This window comes from Carlito syrichta, unplaced genomic scaffold, assembly GCF_000164805.1.
Source record: "Carlito syrichta isolate Samal-C Ts95f unplaced genomic scaffold, Tarsius_syrichta-2.0.1 Scaffold313745, whole genome shotgun sequence".
NCBI classification, from domain to species: Eukaryota; Metazoa; Chordata; class Mammalia; order Primates; family Tarsiidae; genus Carlito; species Carlito syrichta.
Window position 1 is genome coordinate 423,541 of NW_007257841.1, and position 21,960 is coordinate 445,500.

At 41.6% G+C, this 21,960-nt stretch overlaps 1 protein-coding gene and 1 pseudogene across 1 annotated transcript in view; one reads left to right on the plus strand and one right to left on the minus strand.

Annotated features, from left to right (window-relative positions):
- Positions 1-21,960, minus strand: part of ANO10 (anoctamin 10) — a 222,129-nt gene that overhangs the window by 54,661 nt on the left and 145,508 nt on the right. The gene's annotated exons all lie outside the window — the stretch shown is intronic.
- Positions 10,049-21,960, plus strand: part of LOC103273132 — a 25,799-nt pseudogene continuing 13,887 nt past the window's right edge.

The following is a 21,960-nucleotide window of genomic DNA, read 5'->3' on the forward strand; positions in this document are numbered from 1 at the left end:
CAAGTGTTCCCTTTTTGCCACACCCTCTCCAGCAGCTGTTATTTTTTGAGTTGTTGATAATTGCCATTCTGACTGGAGTTAGGTGGTATCTCAGTGTGGTTTTGATTTGCATCTCCCTGATGATTAATGAGGTTGAGCATTTCTTCATGTGTCTGTTGGCTGCTCGGATGTCTTCCTTTGTGAAGTGTCTGTTCATATCTTTTGCCCACTTTATAATGGGGTTGTTTTTTCTTTTCAGTACGTTTTTAAACAATGATAACAGGGTGTCTTCGTTGGGAAAAGAAATAAAAGAACAGGACCAGACAAAATTAGCACTCAGTGGCTAAATGTTTTCCATTGCCAGCAGTAAAGCACTGACTGCTCTGTCATTAGACATCACTCACCTTTGGTCACTACGAGGAGATCAAACCCTGGGACTCTCATGCTAGGTGACAGGCAGTGCATGGAACCATCTTATTTTGCAAAAACTAGAAAACTTATGATATGATCGGCAGTAGCAGCTGTGTTTTATAGCAGTGTGTCTCTTTTGAAAAAGAAAATGCAAATTAGAGTTGAATTCTTAGAATTCTGAAAAGCTAATTTGATTCTTACAGTGGTGCCTCTGCAATGTTACCTCTTTCCATTCAGAGCCCTGCCACAATGGAACAAAGGAAATGCCTTCAAAAAAGTAGCCTCTGCTGATTACTGGACAAATTACATGCCAAGTGCCAATTAATAAAAATGATTAATGCAGCAGAGATTACAAAAAAATTATGAAATTAGGCTCCTGAGAAAACAACTGCAGGAATTTTCATTTTAAGATGGTAGATCAAGCATGTACATCTACTTCTACCTCCCCAGAGTCTCCTGAAATGAGAGAAATACATATTCTAAAAAGAATGAAACTGGAAAACAAGAGAGGTTGCCAGAACTTCTAAGGAGAGAACCAATGAAGTGAAAAGTGCAGTTCAAGTTCCCTGAGACAAAAGCAGGTCCTCCCAAAGGAGCCCCAATGAAGAGCCAATTTGACCCCATCAAAGGAAAGGATTGGGCCAGGAAGTCTGTACCAAAGTGAACGCATTACAGAACAGCCATCAGAAAAGCTGAGGCCCTGGAGAGCCCCTTCTAATGCTGCCTTATAACAAAGTGGCCATAGGTTCTACTCTTGCACTAATGTCAGAGGCCTACCCTTAAAGAAAGCAAGTGATCCATCCTCTGGGAGAGCTCCTCATGTGAGGCTGCTAGGCTCAAGAGAGAAGCAAAGTAGAGCCCAAGGTCATGCCAGAATTCCACTGAAGACTCAGAGGACAGAGTGATGCCAGCAACACAGCAGAACAGGAAGCCCCAGACCTCATTCCCCCATAGAGATACCAACTTAACAACAATATACAGTCCAAAAAGCCTCTTATAAAAGTCCAGAAACCAGTTAAGAAGTTGCAGCAACCCAGGGGAGTGCAAATCAAAGAACTACTGCATTGCAATGGGTAAGAGAAGTCCTCAGGCCAGCACAACTTGGTACCAGTGGGAGATAACACCCAACATGTGGTCTTTCCCTTAGGAGGGAAAGAGAAAGTAGAATGTACTTCAAACATTCTGCCTTTCCAGGGGTTGTTGGAGGGACTAGTTTCTGTCTTGCCTAATTTAGAGGGCATGGGAATTTAGAGGGCATATTTGGAATACCTGGTAGTTGCTGAGAACAAAGAAGAGCTCCCTGGCTTGTTTCAACACCAGAGAACCTGTAGTACTCAAGACAGACACCAGAGGAAGCAAGAGACTATGAACTACTGAAAATGAAGATGGCAAACTTTTCAGTTAGGAAATACATCCATAAACAAAGTGAAGGCAATACCAGAAAAGGCGTAGGAAGCCGTGTGATTATCTAGCCAAACGTACTGGTGAAGGTCCTCCTTCTATAAAATTAGCCTGTAATGACTGGAGGTAGAGGGTTTTCAAATCCCAGGAAAAAATAACAGGGCATAAAAAAAACAAAAAATGGATATATGGCCCAATCAAAGGAACACTAATAAATCTCTAGAGACTAACTCTGTATCAATTATTTGATTTAAAATAACTATCATTAAAGAAAGGATGTGCCAGGCTCCGTGGCTCAGCCTGTAATCCTGTGCTTTGGGAGGCTGAGGTAAGTGGATTGCCTGAGCCCGCGGGTTTGAGACCCACCCGGGCAACTTGGCAAGACCTCATCTCTACAATAAATCAAAAAATTAGCCAGGCGTGGTAGTGCTCGCCTGTAGTTCCAGCTACTTGGAAGGCTGAGGCGGAAGGATTGCTAAAGTCCAGCAGGTCGAGGCTGCAGTGGCAGGGAGCAGCCACTGCACTCCAGTCTGGGTGACAGAATGAGACTCCAACTCAAATAAAAAAAAAAAAGAAAGGATGTGATCTCTGCTGGGAGAGCTCCTCGTGTGTGGCTCAATGAGCTACATGAGAACATAGTTAGACAATCAAATAAAACCAGGAAAACAGGGCTGGACATGGTGGCTCATGCCTGTAATCCCAGCACATCGGGAGGCCAAGATGGGAGGAATGCTTGAGGCCAGGAGTTCGAGACCAACCTGTGAGATCCCATGTCTACAAAAAAAAAAAAAAAGCCAGGCATGGTGATGCATGCCTGTAGTCCTAAACTACTTGGGAGGTGAGGCAGGAAGACTGCTTGATTCCAGGAGTTTGAGGATAGCGAGAGCTATGATTGCACCACTGCACTATGGACTGGGCAACAGAGTGAAACCTTATCTCTAAAATAAATAAAATAAAATAAAAATCAGGAAAACAAAGCATGAACAAAGAGAGAATATATCAAGAATGAAAGAAACTATTAAAAATAAAAAAAACAGAAATCCTGGAGCTGAAGAATACAATAACCAAATTCACTAGGGGGGTTCAGCAACAGAAAGGAGAACAGAGTTTATCTGAAGAAATAATAACCACGGAAATCTGATGAAAGTAAACAGACATCCAAATTCAAGAAGCTGAAAGGAATCCAACTAGGATTAGCTCAAAAGGGCCTAAACTGTCATTATAACCAAATCTGTCAAAGACAAAGAGAGAATCTTGAGAGTAGCAAGGGAAAAACAACTCATCAGGTACAAGGGAACTTCCAGAATATTATCAGCAGAATTCTCAGCAAATAGATTACAGGACAGAAGAGAATGAGATGATATATTCAAATACTGGGGGGGGGAAAAACTGCCAACTGAGAATACTATAACTGGAAAATCTGTCCTTCAAAAATATAGACTAAATAAAGACTTCTCAGATAAAAGCTGAGAGTTCATCATCACTCTACCTATCACCATACCTGCCTTATATGAGATGCTACAGGGACTCCTTCACATTGAAATTCAAGGACATTAGGAGCAACAACAACAACAACAATAAAATATGAAAAAATAAAGCTCTCTGGTAAAAGTAAATAAAAAGAAAAAAGAATCCTGTAATACTGTAATGGTGGCATGTAAATCACTTAATTTTAGTATAAAATTCAGAAAATAAATGCAGAAAAATAACTATAAAGCAACATTAATGGATACAAAAATGTAATTTATGAAACTGGTAATTAAAAAGAGGCAAGAGGAAGATGTAAATGAGATTTTTTTTTAGTGTGCTTCTGAAGTTATCAGTTTAAAACAGATTGTTATATTTTATGTAATTTCCATGGCAACTACAAAGAAAACACCTATAGAAGACACAAAAAAGAAAATGAGAAAGGAATCAAAGTAAGTCTCTTAATAAAAAAAAAGTCAACTAAATAACAAAGGAAGATGGTGAGACAGGAGAAGAGAGACAAAATAACTACAAAACACATAGAAAACAATGAACAAAATGGCAATGGTAAGTCTGCCCTATCAATAATTACTTTAAATATAAATTGAGTGTAGCTCTCCAATGAAAGACAGAGTGGCTGAGTGAATTAAAAAACCAAGATCCAAATATATGCTATAAGAGACTCATTTTAGATGTAAGGACACACATAGGTTGAAAGTGAAAGAATGGAGAAAAAATACTCCATGAAAAATCTAACAAAAAAAGAACAGGATAGCCATACTTATAACAGAGAAAATAGATTTTAATTGAAACTGTCACAAGAGACAAATGACATTATGCAAGAATAAAAGGGTCGGTTCCAGCCGGGCTCGGTGGCTCAGCCTGTAATCCCGCGCCTTTGGGAGGCTGAGGTGAGTGGATTGCCTGAGCCCGCGGGTTCGAGACCCGCCTGGGCAACGCGACCTCATCTCTACAATAAATCAAAAAATCAGCCGGGCGTGGTAGCGCATGCCTGTAATTCCGGCTACTCGGAAGGCTGAGGCGGAAGGATCGCCTGAGCCCAGCAGGTCGAGGCTGCGGTGGCCGGGAGCGGCCACTGCACTCCAGTCTGGGCGACAGAGTGAGACTCCAACTCAAAAAAAAAAAAAAAAAGGGTCGGTTCCCTAGGAAGATGTGACAATTACACATATATGCACCTAACACCAGAGCACCCAAATATATGAACAAACGTTAACAGAATTGAAAAGAAAAATAGATAGTAATACAACAATAATAGAAAATTTCAATATTCATTTTCAACAATGAGTAGAGTAACCAGATGGAAGATCAATAAGAAAACAGAAGACTTAAGCAACACTATAGACCAATTTGACCTAATAGACATATACTGAACATTCCACCCAATAAGAGCAGAATAAACATTCTACTTCTTTTTTTTTTTGAGTTGGAGTCTCACTCTGTCGCCCAGACTGGAGTGCAGTGGCATGCTCCAGCCCACTGCAGCTTTGACCTGCTGGGCTCTGGCGATCCTTCCACCTCAGCCTTCCAAGTAGCTGGAACTACAGGCGCGCGCAACCACACCCGGCTAGTTTTTGATTTATTGTAGAGATGAGATCTCGCCAAGTTGCCTGGGCAGGTCTCAAACCCGTGGGCTCAGGTAATCCACTCACCTCAGCCTCCCAAAACGTGGGATTACAGGCTGAGCCATTGAGCCTGGCTAAACATTCTTCTTAAGTGCTGCATTCTTCTGCAGTACTAATAGGGAAGTTTATAGTGGTAAATACCTACATTATAAAGGAAGAAGGATTTTAAGTCAATAACCTAACTTTACACTTCAAAAAAAAAACCACTAAAAGAACAAATTAAACAATAGCTAGAAAAAAAATCAACAAAACTAAGAGTTGGTCTTTTGAAACAGTTGAAAAAATTGGCAAACCCTTAGTTAGACTAACAAAGAAAGAGAAAAGACTCATATACCAAAAATAAGAAAGGAAAGAAGAGACATTACAACTGATGCCACAGAGATAAAAAGAAATATAAGAGACTACTATGAACAATTATATACCAACAAACTGGATAAACTAGAATAAATAAATTCCTAGAAACAGGAAGCCTACCAAGACTGAATCACGAAGGAAAAAAATGTCTAAACAGAACTATACTAGTAAGAAGACTCAATCAGTAACCTCTCCAAAAAAGAAAATTACAGGACCTGATACTTTCATGGTGAATTCAACCAAACATTTAACACATAATTAATACTAGTACTTCTCAAATTCTTCCAAAAAACTGAAAAGAAGGGAATGCTTCCAGACTCATTTTATGAGGCTAGCTTTACTGTGTTATCAAAACCAGACAAAGATAAACAGGAAAATAAAACTATAGACCAATATCCCTAATCAACATTGATAGAAAAATTCTCAACAAAATACTAGCAAATCAAATTCAACATCACATTAAAAATATTACACACCGCCGGGCTCGGTGGCTCAGCCTGTAATCCCACGCCTTTGGGAGGCCGAGGTGAGTGGACTGCCTGAGCCCGCGGGTTTGAGACCCGCCGGGGCAGCAAGACCTCATCTCTACAATAAGTCAAAAAATCAGCCGGGCGTGGTAGCGCATGCCTGTAATTTTGGCTACTCGGAAGGCTGAGGCAGAAGGATCACCGGAGCCCAGCAGGTCGAGGCTGCGGTGGCTGGGAGCGGCCACTGCACTCTAGTCTGGGCGACAGAGTGAGACTCCAACTCAAAAAAATATATATATATATTACACACCATAACCAAGTGATATTTATTCCTGAATAAAAGGATGGAATGACATATGAATATCAATCAGTGTATCGCACCACATTAAGAGGATGAAGAAGTCGGGTTCGGTGGCTCAGCCTGTAATCCCGTGCCTTGGGAGGCTGAGGTGAGTGGACTGCCTGAGCCCGCGGGTTCGAGACCCGCCTGGGCAACTTGGTGAGACCTTATGTCTACAATAAATCAAAAAAATTAGCCAGGCGTGTCTGTAGTTCCAGCTACTTGGAAGGCTGAGACGGAAGGATCGCCGGGGCCCAGCAGGTTGAGGCTGCGGTAGATGGGAGCAGCCACTGCACTCCAGTCTGGGTTACAGAGTGAGACTCCGACTCAAAAAAAAAAAAAAAAAAAAAGAACAAACCACATGATCATTTCAATAGAGGCAAAAAAAGTATATGGTAAAATTCAACACCCTTTCATGATAAAAAAAAACAGTCAACAAACTATTATGTTGAGGTAGAAAGAATTACCTCAACATAATAATGCCCATATATAAAAAAGGACAAGTCAGGCATGGTGGCTCACACCTGTAATCCTAGCACTTTGGGAGGCTGAGGCCGGAGGATTGCCTGAATCCAAGGGTTCGAGACTAGCCTGGGAAACTTGGTGAGACCTCGTCTCTACAATAAATCAAAAAATTAGCTGGGTGTGGTGGCGCACATCTGTGGTTCCAGCTACTTGGAAGGCTGAGGCAGAAGGATCACCTGAGTCCAGCAAGTCGAGGCTGCAGTGGCCATGAGCATGCCACTGCACTCTAGCATGAGAAAACAGAGTGAGATTCCTACTCAAAAAAAAAAGTGTGTGGGGGAACAGACATAACATCATACTAAGCAGTGAAAAACTGAAAGCTTTCCTTCTAAGATCAGGAACATGGCAAAGAATGCTTACTCTTGCCACTTTTATTCAACATAGTACCGGAAGTCCTAGGCAGAGCAATTAAGAAAAAAGCAAAGAAAGAAAAAGAAATAAACGGCATCCAAACTGAAAAAGAAGTAGTAAAACTGTCTTTGCTTGCAGATTACATGGTTTTAAATGTAGAAAACCCTAGTTACATACACTTCTACTCCATTAGAACTAATAAATAAATTCAGCAAAGTTGAAGGAAACAAAATGAACACACAAAAATCAGTCACATTTATATATACTAGCAATGAATAATCAGAAAAGAAAATTAAGAAAACAATCTTTTTTTACAACAGCATCAAAAAGAATGAAATATTTAGGAATAAATTTAACCAAGGAGGTGAAAGACCTGTACACTGAAAACTACAAAACATTGCTGCAGGAAATTAACGAAGACACATAAATGGACAGATACTTGTGTTCATGTATTAGAAGACTTAATGTTGTTAAAATGTCTATACTACCCAAAGTGATCTATAGAGTCAATGCAATTCCTATCACAAAAGATTCTTTTAGTCTAGAGCAGGGCAGCAAACTTCTTAAAAGGCCACAAGATAAATATTTTAAGCTTTGCAGTCACACAGTCTCTGTCACAACCACGTAATTCTGCCATTCCTTGAAACACATGAAAAGCAGCCAGAGAATACATAAACAAATAGGTGTGGCTGGGAGCCAATGTAACTTTATTAATAGGTTGCAGGAGGATTTGGCCCTTTGGCTAGAGTTTGCCATCCTCTGGTATAGACTGTGTAGAAGGATGGAAAACTCTATTTAATTAATTGATTAACTTAAATGAAAATTTTTTTTAAAAGATGAGAAAGCATCACAAATTTTTTCGTTGTCTCAATAACATAATGACTCGTACTTCCTCTCCCAGTGTCTGCAGGCCCTGTCCCCTGGTGGGTGCCCCGAGAAGGGCAGAGCTGCACATGTGATCCAGCACACCATGCTCCTGACCAAGCTTCGCTCCAGGTGCACCAAGGATTTACACAGGGAATCACTAGCATTGCCATGAAAAGTTTTTTGCTTCCTCCTCTATTCTACTACTTAACAGAATAGGGGTTTGGGGGGGAAATGCCAATCAGACCAAATAAATAGAAGGAAATAATTTAAAGAGTCACAGATAAATTAAACCATATATGCCTCATTGGCTCTTCCCTTTTAAAATATAATCTCCATTATAGGAACCTGCTAACAAAGAAGCTCTTTATAGGTGAAGGACACCAAATGATGGGGTTGTCATTTGTCACTGGGGTGAGAAAGCTGGCTTTCAAAGCTTTGGCAAGTCCTATGCTACCAAAGAAAACAACTTATATAGCCTTAAAGCAATTTACATGTATAAAGTTTGTTTTCTTCCCATTCAGAGTGACATTTTATGCACAAAGCAGTTTCTAAGCCAGATTTGATGATGGTAAAAGATAATGAAATCTGTAGGAGGGTTATGTTTTATTTGGAGCTTGCTTTGTTTTTCAACAATTATTGTGATCACTTGACAAGTTAAAAAAAACTAAGTAACACATAACAACTGTGTGCCTGGAAATATTCTCTAAGGTCTAGAATAAGTGATATCCTAAGATTATGGCTTAATTTTACCTTGTACTTACTTCACTTACTTTAATTGTACCATCAAGTGAGAATTTATTTTTTATTTTTTATTATTATTATTATTTTTTTTTGAGTTGGAGTCTCACTCTGTCACCCAGACTGGAGTGCAGTGGCACACTCCCAGCCACCGCAGCCTCGACCTGCTGGGTTCCGGTGATCCTTCCACTTCAGCCTTCCAAGTAGCCGGAATTATAGGCATGTGCTACCACGCCCGGCTGATTTTTTTATTTATTGTAGAGATGAGGTCTTGCTGCCCAGGCGGGTCTGGAACCCATGGGCTCAGGCAATCCACTCACCTCAGCCTCCCAAAGGCGCAGGATTACAGGCTGAGGCACCGGAGCCTGGCTCAAGTGAGAATTTAAATCACAATGAATAATGTACACTTGAAATCCCTAAACTGTTAACCAAGAGGCCAGATGTAGTGCTCCAGGAGCCACATGAGGGTGGTGGCTCTACAACAGTACAAGGTATAGATACACACGTGACGTCTGGAAGTCACCTGACATGGTGAGGCGGGCAGGGTCAGGACACTCCAGGAGGTGGAGGCTTATGGGAAACCGAATTGATTCCTCTTTTGAGGTATAGTCCATTGCCAACTCAACTGTCCCTCACCTGCTGGCCTCCCAAAACAATACTTGTATTCACAAGTCCACAGGCATAGTGAACACTGGAAGAATCTCTTAGGCTGAAAAAGTCTGAAGGTACAGTGATAGTAGGGAGCCCATGTTACAGGTGCAGGGAGGGAGAAGCATCTTTCCCCTTCACTATGGTGATGGGTTTATGGTGTGTACGTGACATTAGGCTGCAACCCCAGGATGGTTCTTTGTTCACTGACTTTGTCTCCTTCTAAGTTTTTTGTTTTCTTTCAAGTTTTCTTTTTGTTTTTCTTCTCATTTTATATGCTATGGCCGTGAGAACAATTTGGTCAGTACAGAACTCAGTAAGTTGATAATCAGTCATATTTAATAACACTTCACTGAGTTCCAACTGCCAGTGGGTCCCAAATAGCATTTCTTTGACACTACTGGGCAAAAAGTCTATCCTGTCTCCTTGGTTCTACCTGCCTGTTTTACACCACAGCCTGAATGTACAAAGCCCTGTCTGGGCTTGGGCTTCTGGAATGTGCCTCCCTCAGGGACTATTGCTTCCAAACTATCTCTGCCAAGTTCCTGCCAGGTTTGTGCTTCTTCCTCTTCCCCCAGAACATTGTCTTCCTTTACTCTTGACACACCATACAGTAATTATGAAGTTCAATTGAGAGTATAGAAAAGGAAATAGAGGCTAAGACGTTTAACATAAGAGTAACCAGCTAGACAGTGATGTCTGTTGCCATGTCATGAATGCAGATTTTAGAGGTAAAAGATTCTTAGAGAACTAATTAAAGTTAATCACTTTGAGGGTAAAGAAACAGGCCTTCAGGGAATACATGACAGGGGTAGGCACGAAGCTCTTCATTCTACACAATGCTGTTTCTACCCACAATGCCCTCCCTGGTGACAATGGACAATGGTGACTACGGGAAAGCACATGACTGGGGGTCAGGTGGGCCTATGTTCAGAGACCCCCTGTAGGAAGCTGTGCAGCATGGTGCACCACCTGAGCTTTGTCCCCATGGGTTGAGTGGAAGATGCCCACTGTTTAATGCCCTGTTACATGCAGAGTAGTCACGATAAAGAAATGCTATTCTCAGCTGGGCTCGATGGCTCAGCCTATAATCCCAGGACTTTGGAAGGCCGAGGTGAGTGGATTGCCTGAGCCCGTGAGTTTGAGACCTGCCTGGGCAACTTGGCGAGAACTCGTCTCTACAATAATCAAAAATTAGCCGGGCATGGTAGCGTGTGCCTGTAGTCCTAGCTACTTGGAAGGCTAAGGCGGAAGGATCGCTGGAGCCCAGCAAGTCGAGACTGCAGTGGCCAGGAGTGTGCAGCTGCACTCTAGCCTGGGCAACAGAGTGAGACTCCAACTCAAAAAAAAAAAAAAAAAAAAGAAGAAGAAATGCTAATCTCTAAAATTACTATGTTACTATTGTCAAACTGGTCTCTCTGATCACCTTCAACACAGTTTGGGCCTCTAGACCTTAGTGGCAGCAACTCAACTATCAGTTCTCTTTTGAAGAAATAAACTACTCTAAAAAGTGTTTTATGTCCTTCAACGAAGCCTCCTAAGAATCAGATGGTATCTGTTGATAAATGAAAAAAGGAAGCATCTCTTCTTACTTTTGCAAGTCTTCATTACAATCCAATCTACACCAGGCACACGCACATATAAATGTTCTGCTAAAGGTCACAGTGTCACGGTGTGCAGTTTTAGAAGTGTCCCTGAACAAATGTTTGTAGCCAAAATATGCTAAGTTGAGAACCAGTGGAGAAAATAATGGGTTTTGCATCTCAAGCACCAAACCATACCAGTGGCATCAGCTGGTGGATTATCTGGGTGACAAATGATAGCAAGGACCCACCTTAGTTTTATCATCATCTGCAAATCTAATCTGCAGAGAAGAGAAGCCTGGAAGACTGGAGGGATGAGGTGGCAGGGCGCTAGCTTCAGCCTACCACCCACTGCAGATCTTTCATTGCTGCTACCATTCACCAAACAAATAGTTCACTTAGTTATAGAAACATTCTGCTTAATGTTTCCCTGAAGCAAGATTTAGCATATTTACTACTGAACATATGCTTCCATTTACTATTTCTATAACTGACAAATTTATACAAAACCAAATAAAATCTCAAAAAGGACATTTGAGCACTTCTGGTTTCAAATCCAACATGTAAAAAGCTTGGAAGCTGTTGCTCCTCTCAATACAATAAGAAAAAGTGACCGGGCTCGGGGGCTCAGCCTATAATCCCACGCTTTGGGAGGCCGGAGAGTGGATTGCCTGAGCCCGCGGGTTCGAGATCCACCTGGGCAACCTGGCGAGACCTCATCTCTACAATAAATCAAAAAATTAGCCAGGCGTGGTAGCACTCACCTGTAGTTCCAGCTACTTGGAAGGCTGAGGCGGAAGGATCGCCAGAGCCCAGCAGGTCGAGGCTGCGATGGCAGGGAGTGGCCACTGCACTCCAGTCTGGGTGACAGAGTGAGACTCCAACTCAAAAAAAAAAAAAATGCTAGACAAACTGAAAATCAACTACTTTTCTTAAATCTACCTGAGAGGTGAGTGCAAACTACCACCCCAAAATCTGGAGAGACAGGTGCATCCAGATAACTATAGCAACAAACATATGCTTAGCTGGAACAGATGCTGATGGAACCATGCTCACAGGAACACTTGTGGTCATTATGATGAACGGCTGGTGGCTGAGTGTAGATAAGCATGAGGGAGAAACTTCTGAAAGTGGCAGTCTTAGGAGGCCCCACGTTTTCACGGGTTTTCCCTCCAGGTTTTCATGGTCAGGACACAAGAGATTCCACATGGGTCTTACAGGGGGAGAGGAATAACAGCTGTTATGAAACCTGGTTCAGAGCCTTCTCCATAACCAAGGCTTCTCCTCCAGCGGCAAGGACTTTGCTAGGGCACAATTCTGAAACTTGATTCCTGCTGGAAGAAAGAAATCTGCCCCTACCTCAGCCACTTCCAGCCTTCCAGTTTCACTTAGAGGAAGAAAATGAACAAAAATGAAATGGAGTCCTTGGGTCAAAGCTTCAAACAAATAGATTGGGAACACTGCAGTCAAGGAAGACAGTAGGGGTGGGGAAAAAAAACTGTACCACTGGAGGAATAGTTGTAGAGGTTGAAGTTCTGAACACGGCCCATTCAAAGATTTAATCAGAAGATTATGGAATGTGTCCTCTCCTCAACACCTTATCACTACAGCAACAGCTTCCAGAATCACAGCAGTGGATTACAGCTGAAAAGAGCCACCAGATAGACTCTCTCTGGGTAGGAAAACATAGGGAAACCCAAAGTAAGGAGGGGAGACAAAAACAAGGGCACCAGAGGAATTTAAAGCCTCTGGTATCCATGTTAAAATAAACACTACTACAGCCCAGCTCCCAGCCAGATGAGCATAAATCCTCATACCAAATGCCTGTTTATCTCAGCTGCTGTTACTTGATGCAGCACGTATGGCTTTCAACACAAACACAAGGCAAGAAAAACACTCAAAAGAAATGAAAAAAAAATCATCAGAACCAGACTCAAACTAACACATTTACAAGTTTCTAGCTACTTGGAAGGCTGAGGCGGAAGGATCGCCGGAGCCCAGCAGGTCGAGGCTGCAATGGCCGGGAGTGGCCACCGCACTCCAGTCTGGGCGACAGAGTGAGACTCCAACTCAAAAAATAAATAAATAAATAAATAAATAAATAATAAAAATAAAAATTTCAGATGAGTAATTTAAAAAAAAACCTATAATTAATATGTTAAGGGCTCTAAAGTTCAAAGTAAACGAAATGCAAGAAAGAATGGACAATATAAGCAGAGAGATGGAAACTTCAAGAAATAACCAGAAGAAAATGCTAGAAACCCAAAATACTGTAAAAGAAATGAAGAATGCTTTTGACGGGCTCAGCAGTAGACTGGACACAGCCAAGGAAAAATCAGTGGTCTTGAAGAAAGGTCAAAAGAAACTTCCCAAACTAAAATGCAAATAGAAAAAAGACAACAGAAGAAAATATTCAACAACTGTAGGACAATATGAAAAGATGTTATGCATGCATGCCTATAGTACCAGAAGAAGAATAGAGAGAATGGAGCAGAAGAAATATTTAAAGTAATAATGTGCTAGGCATGGTGGTTCACACCTGTAATTCTAGCACTTTAGGAGGCTGAGGTTGGAGGATTGTTTGAAGCCAGGAGTTTGAAACCAGTCTCGGCAACATAGTGAGACCTCATCACTATGAAAAATGTTTCAAAAATTTTGCCAGGCATGATGGTGCATGCCTGTAGTCCCAACTACTCAGAAAACTGAGGCAGAAGGACTGCTTGAGTCCAGGAGGTTGAGGCTGCAGTGAGCTATGATTGTATCACAGCACTCCAGCCTGGGTGACAGAGCAAGAACTTGTCTCAAAAAAAAAAAAATGCTACAATAGCTAAGAACTTTATAAAATTAATGACAGACATCAAGTCACAAATCCAGAAGATCATAATACATAAATACCAAAAAATCTACACCTAGGCAAATTACATTCAAACTGCAAAAAACTATGGATAATAAGAAAATCTTGAGAGAAGCCAGAGGAGGGAAAAACATCTACTTATTATAGAGGAATAAGGATAAGAATTACAGCAGACTTCTCATCAGAAACAATGCAAGCAAGAAGAGAATTAAGTGAAATATTTAAAGTGTTGAAAGAAAACTACACCAAACTAGAATTTATATCCAGTGTCATTATCCTCCAAAAGTGAAGAGACAGAGACAGATTGAGAGAGAGAGATAATGAGAATGCATTGCACCAGACCTGCCTTATAAGAAATGTTTAAAAAGTATTTATTTAGCTGGGCTCGGTGGCTCAGCCTATAATCCCACGTCTTTGGGAGGCTAAGGTGAGTGGATTGCCTGAGCCCGCGGGTTCGAGACCCGCCTGGGCAACTTGGTGAGACCTCATCTCTACAATAAATCAAAAATTAGCCGGGCATGGTAGCACACGCCTGTAGTTCCAGTTACTTGGAAGGCTGAGGCAGAAGGCTCACCGGAGCAGCAGGTCGAGGCTGCGGTGGCCGGGAGCGGCCCCTGCACTCCAATCTGGGCGACAGAGTGAGAATCCAACTCAAAAAAAAAAAAAAAGTATTTATTTAGGCAGAATGGAAAATGATGTAAGTTAGAAAGTTGGATCTATAGCAAGAAAGGAAGAACATCAGAGAAGGAATAAGTGAAGGTAAAAATAACACACTTATTTTTCTCATTCTTAATTGATCTAAAAGATAACTGTTAGCTTAGGGCAATAATATTAACAATGTTTTAGGTGATTATAGAATGTAAGTGAGACAAATGATAGAAATGTCATAACAATTAAGAGGGAAAAATTGGGAATATTTTGTTACAGGGTCACCTGCACTACCTGTGAAGTGATACTAAGTTCTCAGATTAGTTAAAAATATACATTTTTAAGCTCTACGACAACCACTAAATACTTAAAAGAAGTATAATTCATAGGCTAAAAGAAGAGATCAAATGGAATCATATAAAATTCTTAAGTAAAAGTAGGAAAAAAAATTTTTTTTAAATGTAACAAATAGAAAAAGTTAAACACATGGTAGATATTAATACAATTATATCAATGAGGACAAAGCCTGAACTCTTTTCTCTTATCCAAATTCCTAAGAGGCTCAGGGAGTCGCTGCTTGATAAGGACTCACCAAATAGGGTTCTATTAACCTACTGTTTTCCAACCTGACTCTGGCATAACATAACAAACAAAGAAGGAAATCAAAGTATCATATGGCCCTAAAAAGCCATCTCTTATGGATTACAGGACTCCTAGGAGCCTTATGAGACATTTGTCTATCCTCTCTGAAATCTGTCATGTCTTAACTTCATCTACATGTCAACAAACCTAGAGTCTTTCCACCCTTTGTCTCAGCAAAACATCCTATCTTCTGGTAAGAACTACATATTACTAGTAAAGAAATCTTTAAACTCTGTCTGTGACCTGCAAGTCCCTGCTCAGAGATGGTCAAAGTAATGCTCTCCTGCTTTACCTTGATACCTTGATAAATTAAAGGGACAGGGAACCAGTAGAAAGAGTTTTATTTCTGAATTTGAATCCAGGGAGCAGAGTGGGCTTTTGGCCCCTTTTTTTTTTTTTTTTTGAGTTGGAGTCTCACTCTGTCGCCCAGACTGGAGTGCAGTGACCGCTCCCGGCCACCGCAGCCTTGACCTGCTGGGCTCTGGTGATCCTTCCGCCTCAGCCTTCCAAGTAGCCAGAATTACAGGCATGCCTACCACGCCCGGCTGATATTTTGATTTATTGTAGAGGTGAGGTCTCGTTGCCCAGGTGGGTCTCGAACCCGCGGGCTCAGGCAATCCACTCACCTCAGGCTCCCAAAGGTGCGGGATTACAGGCTGAGCCACCGAGCCCGGCTGCTTTTGGCCATTTTAAAATAGTTCTGCTCCCCCTTCAAGTTTTATAGCATGCTTTTTTAAGTATAGAGTTGTTGGTACCTATAGATTAGCCACGTGACCAGCAGAGCATTGTATAGAACTTAAGTTACAGCTGCATCTTACCAATAGTGACATTTTACAGTCCAGACTTCCTGGTGCCAGGTACCAGAGGTACTTCACAGCTTTTATCAGTAAGGACTGGCAGAAGAAGCATTAATCAGGCTTGCCATAGAGTAAAGGGAGTTTACAAGGCCCAAGACATCATGCATTACACAAAAGTTATACAAATCACAAAACTTATGATTATATTGATACAAAAGTTATACAAATTACAAGACTTAACGATTACATTGATATTAAATTACTCAAACCTGGGACAACTAAGAAAAGGGAACAAATGGGGATTTACATCTTTCAGTTTATTAGGCATAGTCTGCAGGGAAGTCACAGATCCCCTGAAGCTACTTACTGGGAGTACATAGGGGATAAGGGGAAGTGCACCTTCTATTAGCTCTCAGGAATGCATAGGCCTGCTTTAGCCCATGCCATGCCCTTCTCTAGGGGATGTGGTAATATAGACAGACATTAGCAGGTCTCTGTATCACTTCCTGGGTCAAACCAATGAAAATATCATATACATTGATTTATGGTTTTTTGTAACTTCTGCCTTCCTAAAGTGTATATAATCAAGCCATGGTGGGCACACATTCTCAGGACCTCCAGAGGATGGGTGTACCTGAGCTTAGGTGCTCAAGTTTGGCTCAAGAATAAACCATCTTAAAATATTTTAAAGAGTTTGGCATCTTTTTGACAATACCAATAATCATTTTAAATATGAATGATCTAAATATACTGATTAAAAGAGAATGTCAGTGAATAAAAAGCAAAGCTCAACTATATGTTTTCTGCAAAAAATCTCCTTAAATACAAGGACAGGTTAAAAGTTAAGAGATGCAGACAGATCTTGGTTTCTACCACCATTCTCAAAAAAAACCCCAAAAGGAACCAGAGCTTCTTGGAAAAATACCGAAGTCTAGGAATGGGGCAGAAAATATACAAGATGAATCTTAGAATCTTAGTAGATAAAAACTAAAGAAATCTGGAAAAAGTATAAATTTTAGATAATAATGTATCAATAGTGGTTCACTAATTGTAACAAATGTACCACACAAATGTTTATATGTTAAAAATAGGGAGACTAGGTATGGGGTTTCAGTACTAACTTGTCAATTTTTCTGTAATCTAAAACTATTTAAAATAAAAGCTTATTTTAAAAAGACTTTTACTTTATAATATATATTTCCTGAAAATTTTCAGATAACACAATGAAGAATTAAACTAGGATTCCAAAGAAATCACCTAAAAACTACTCGGCAAAATCTTCTAAACCAGTTCTCAGGTAACAATGCAAATCTGAAAATGACCTACATCCCATGCTTCTTTAGATCAGAAATACAATTGCCTATGACAAAGGCAATACATCATTTCTGTGTTCTGTCAGTGGTTTGCATCCTACATTTCATCATGCCTCAGGGCCTAACAGAGCATGCGTTTCAGCAAGGAATACTTCCTACCTTCCAGTTCCCAGGATGCATCAGGAAATAACATTCAAATCTACACATTGTAGAACTTATCAGCAATATCTTATGCTTTTTATGATTTGCCTTAATATAACCTTTGATATCTTTGTCAGAGAAAAAAAAGTGGTTGAGAAAAAATAGTTGTATAGAGGCAGTGGATGCAGAAGAAAAGAAATTAAGAAGTAAAAACAGGCTGGGCTCGGTGGCTCAGCCTGTAATCCCACGCCTTGGGAGGCTGAGGTGAGTGAATTGCCTGAGCCCACGGGTTCGAGACCCGCCTGGGCAACTTGGCGAGACCTCATCTCTACAAAAATAAAAATAAAAAATTAACTGGGCAAGGTAGCGCGTGTCTGTAGTTCCAGCTACTTGGAAGGCTGAGGGGAAAGGATCACCAGAGCCCAGCAGGTCGAGGCTGCGGTGGCTGGGAGTGGCCACTGCACTCCAGTCTGGGAGACTGAGTGAGACTCCAACTCAAAAAAAAAAAAAAAAAAAAAGAAGAAGTAAAAACAACTGGCAAGGCTTTCTTCTAAAAGAGAGTAACATTTGGTCGAACTTAGTGGCTTAGCCTGCAATCCCAGCACTTTGGGAGGCTGGAGAGTGGATTGCCTGAGCCCAAGGGTTCAAGACCAGCCCAGGCAATCTGGTGAGACCTCATCTCTAAAATAAATAAAAAATTAGCCAGGCATGGTAGCGCATGCCTGAAGTTCCAGCTACTTGGAAGGCTGAAGCGGAAAGACGGCCGGAGTGCAGCAGGTCAACCGGCTGGGGTGGCTATGTGTGTGTCATTGCACTCCAGCCTGGGTGAGAGAGTGAGACTCCTACTTAAAAAAATAAAAAGAATAAAAGAGAGCAATATGGTTAAGAAAAAAAGATACATAGTGATACCTTCTGCTCCCATATGCCCAATGCTCTGCTGTGCCCCCACCCACATGTACAACAGAAATATATTGATATTGTCTCAATTTTTACATAAAAGGAGCATACAGCAATATTGTTTGGCATTTTGCTTTTCTGTACATACTAATATTAGAGGTCTTTTCATATTGGCACCTAGAAAGCATTCATAATTTATTAAGATTTAGACATTTACACTATTTCCAACATTTTGTTATTAGTGAAGATGCTGCAATCAATTTCCTCAAACATTTGTCATTTTGCACATATGCAAGTATACTTGTGGGATAAATTTCCAAAAATATAATTCTGGGTCAAAGACTATATGAGGTTGTAATTTCAGTACACTTTGCTAAATGGCTCCACACAATGGTGTTGAACCAAGCGTACTCCCAGGAGCTGACGGTTCCTCTGCAGGTCTGTTGTCCCACAGTAAGAACCTGCATTTCTTACTCTGAATAGTATCTATTCACATGCTTAACATCCATTTGCATTTGTTGTTTGGTAAACTTTCTGCTCGTATTGAAAAACATTTGAGAAGGTTAAGGGATTGGAGGAAGGAGAAAAAAGGAGAGGAAGAAGAAATACATTGATTCCATTCTGTACAAATAACTCATTTTTTGGCTTAAATTTAATTGATATCAGAACATGCTCAATTCTAAAGATGTTCTACTATTTTTTTTTTTTTTTGAGTTGGAGTCTCACTCTATTGTCCAGGCTGGAGTGCAGTGGCACACTTAACGGCCACCCCAGTGTTGACCTGCTGGGCTCTGGCAATTCTTCCACTTCAGGCGAATGCTACCACTCCCGGCTAACTTTTGATTTATTGTAAAGAAGAAGTCTTGCCAAGTTGCCCAGGTTGGTCTTGAACCCGCCGGCTCACCGCTGGCTCAGGCAGTCACCTCGCCTCGGCCTCCCAAAGTACTGGGATTATAGGCTGAGCCACAGAGACCGGTTTACCTATTTTTTTCCCCTTTTGTTCACAGCTATCCTAGTGAATATGAAGTGATATCTTATTCTGGTTTTGATTTGTATTTTCCTGATGGCTAATTATGTAAATATCTTTCCATGTGCTTTCTCTCCCTTTCTGTGGGCTGTCTTTTCACTTTCTTGATGGTGCCCTCTGAAGCACAGAAGTTTTCAATTTTGATGATGTCCAGTTTACCTCTTTTTTCTTTTGTTGCTTTGCTTTTAGTGTCACATCTAAGAACAACTGCCTAATTCAAGATCACAAACATTTTATATCTATATTTTTTTTTTGAGTTGGAGTCTCACTCTGTCTCCCAGACTGGAGTGCAGTGGCCGCTCCTGGCCACCGCGGCATCGACCTGCTGGGCTCCGGCGATCCTTCCGCCTCAACCTTCCAAGTAGCTGGAACTACAGGCGCGCGCTACCACGCCCAACTAGTTTTTGATTTATTGTAGAGATGAGGTCTTGCCAAGTTGCCCAGGCGGGTCTCGAACCCACAGGCTCAGGCAGTCCACTCACCTCAGCCTCCCAAAGCGCAGGATTATAGGCTGAGCCACCGAGTCTGGTTTATATCTATATTTCTTCTAAGAGTTTTCTAGTCTTGGCTCTTACAGTTAATCTTTTATATAGTGTGAGGTAGGGGTCCAATCTCATTCTTTTGCAAATGGGTATCCAGTTGTCCCAGCACTGTTTGCTGAAAAGATACTTCTTTCTCTAATTCAATTGTCTTTACACCCTTGTGGAATACCATATGTGAAAATTTATTTCTGGACTTTTCATTCTATTGCATTGGTCTGTAAGTGAATCCTTATGCCAGTATCATATACTTCTTAAAGTGATCACTTATATGCATTCAACCATCAAATGCTCACTGGGAACTTACCACATACCAAGCACTGTTTTAGGTGCTATAGACTGGGACTAAATTGAAGCTCAGTTGGAATGTATCTTTTTGTAGAAGACATATAACTTCTTTTTTTTTTTTTGAGTTGGAGTCTCACTCTGTCATCCAGACTGGAGTGCAGTGGCATGCTCACGGCCACCACAGCTCAACCTGCAGGGCTCGGGTGATCCTTCTGTCTCAGCCTTCCAAGTAGTTGGAACCACAGGCATATGCTACCATGCCTGGCTGATTTTTTTATTTATTGTAGAGATGAGGTCTCTCCATGTTGCCCAGGCTGGTCTCAAATTCCTGAGTTCAGGAAATCCTCTTACCTCCGCCTCCCAAAGTGCTGGGATTACAGGCATGAGCCACTGTGCCTGGCTGAAGACATATAATTAAACTATCTATAAGTAACATATACAGTATGTCAGAGGATAATAAGTATCACTGATGAAAAAGAAAGGCTTGCCAAAGACCTTGAGAAGTGGTGTTTTGGTGAAATGATGATTCAAGAGAAAATGAAAGTGGAGTAACTGGGAACAGTGAGCATGGACAACACTTTTATTTTTATTTATTTATTTATTTTTTTGAGTTGGAGTCTCACTCTGTCTCCCAGACTGGAGTGCAGTGGCCGCTCCCGGCCACCGCAGCCTAGACCTTTGGCAGGATGCAGCAAATGCTCAAATATATTTCTTGTATGATGGAGTGAATAAACACAGAAACATGTAGCTGGTTCAGGATCAACAGTTGGCCTCATGGCAATCACTAGCCCAGGGCAGGAAGGGAGTTGATAGCAGTTAAAGGTATTTCCTTTTGAAAGGCAAGTTGCAACTTTAAAGACCCGCCTGGGTGCCAGGCAGGTTTTGTTTGGAAAAGGCCAAATGGCCCAAAGACTGGCCATTTAATGGATATGCAAAAAGAGTGGCTAATTCACAGACTTATCCAAAAACCCCCCTTCTGAAGTTGACAGTTTACAAGCCTGCAGTTCCTGGAAACCATTTGTTCTTTGAAAAATCTGATTTTGCTGAGTACGACCTTGTAAGATTCCAAAGGAAATATGTAATCACTCAACACGACCCCCCTCCCTTACCTAAACGAGGGTATAAGACCCCACGTCTCCTGTTCTGGGGTGCTCGAGCTTGATTTGGATGTATGAAATTCTCAAGCCCGCTGTGCTAGCCAGCGTAATAAAGTGCCACTTCCTATAATAGTCTCGGTGTCATGATCTCTCTATTTTTCCTGCTACAGATCCACTGGGCTCCGGCGATCCTTCCACCTCAGGCTTCCAAGTAGCTGGAACAACAGGCACACGCTACCACGCCCAGCTAATTTTTGAATTTATTGTAGAGATGAGGTCTCGCCAAGTTGCCCAGGCGGGTCTCGAACCCGCGGGTTCAGGCAGTCCACTCACCTCAGCCTCCCAAAGGTGCGGGATTACAGGCTAAGCCACCCAGCCTGGTTGGACAAAACTTTTAAAAGAAGTTTGTTTAAAGAAAAATGATGCAGTAACTGGAGAGAAATGTGAGATCAAGATGGAAGAAATAACAGCATGTTTATGCGCTGATGGACATGATCCCATAGAGAATAAAAATTATGACGTAGGTGACAGTGAGGGAGGACTGCTGGAGTCTGTGCATGAGAGATGTGAGAGAATGGGATCTAACCCTTGAGTATGGCAGCATCCCTTGTGGGGCTCAGACATGATTCCCCAGCAGTGACTTCCATCTGGTGCTTCTGATTCCTCAGTCAAGTAGGAAGCAAGGCCATTAGCCAAGAGTTAGGGTGGAAAAGGGGTACTGGAGGACTGAGAGGAGGAAGGCAGGAAATAGTTTTCTAGGAGAGCAGGACAGAGCAGGGACCAAGGACATATGTGTGAGTGCCACCAGCATTGAGGGTTGTTTGAGGTCAGTGCTTAGAAATTTAAACTGAGCCGGGCTCGGTGGCTCAGCCTGTAATCCCGCGCCTTTGGGAGGCTGAGGTGAGTGGATTGCCTGAGTCCGCGGGTTCGAGACCCGCCTGGG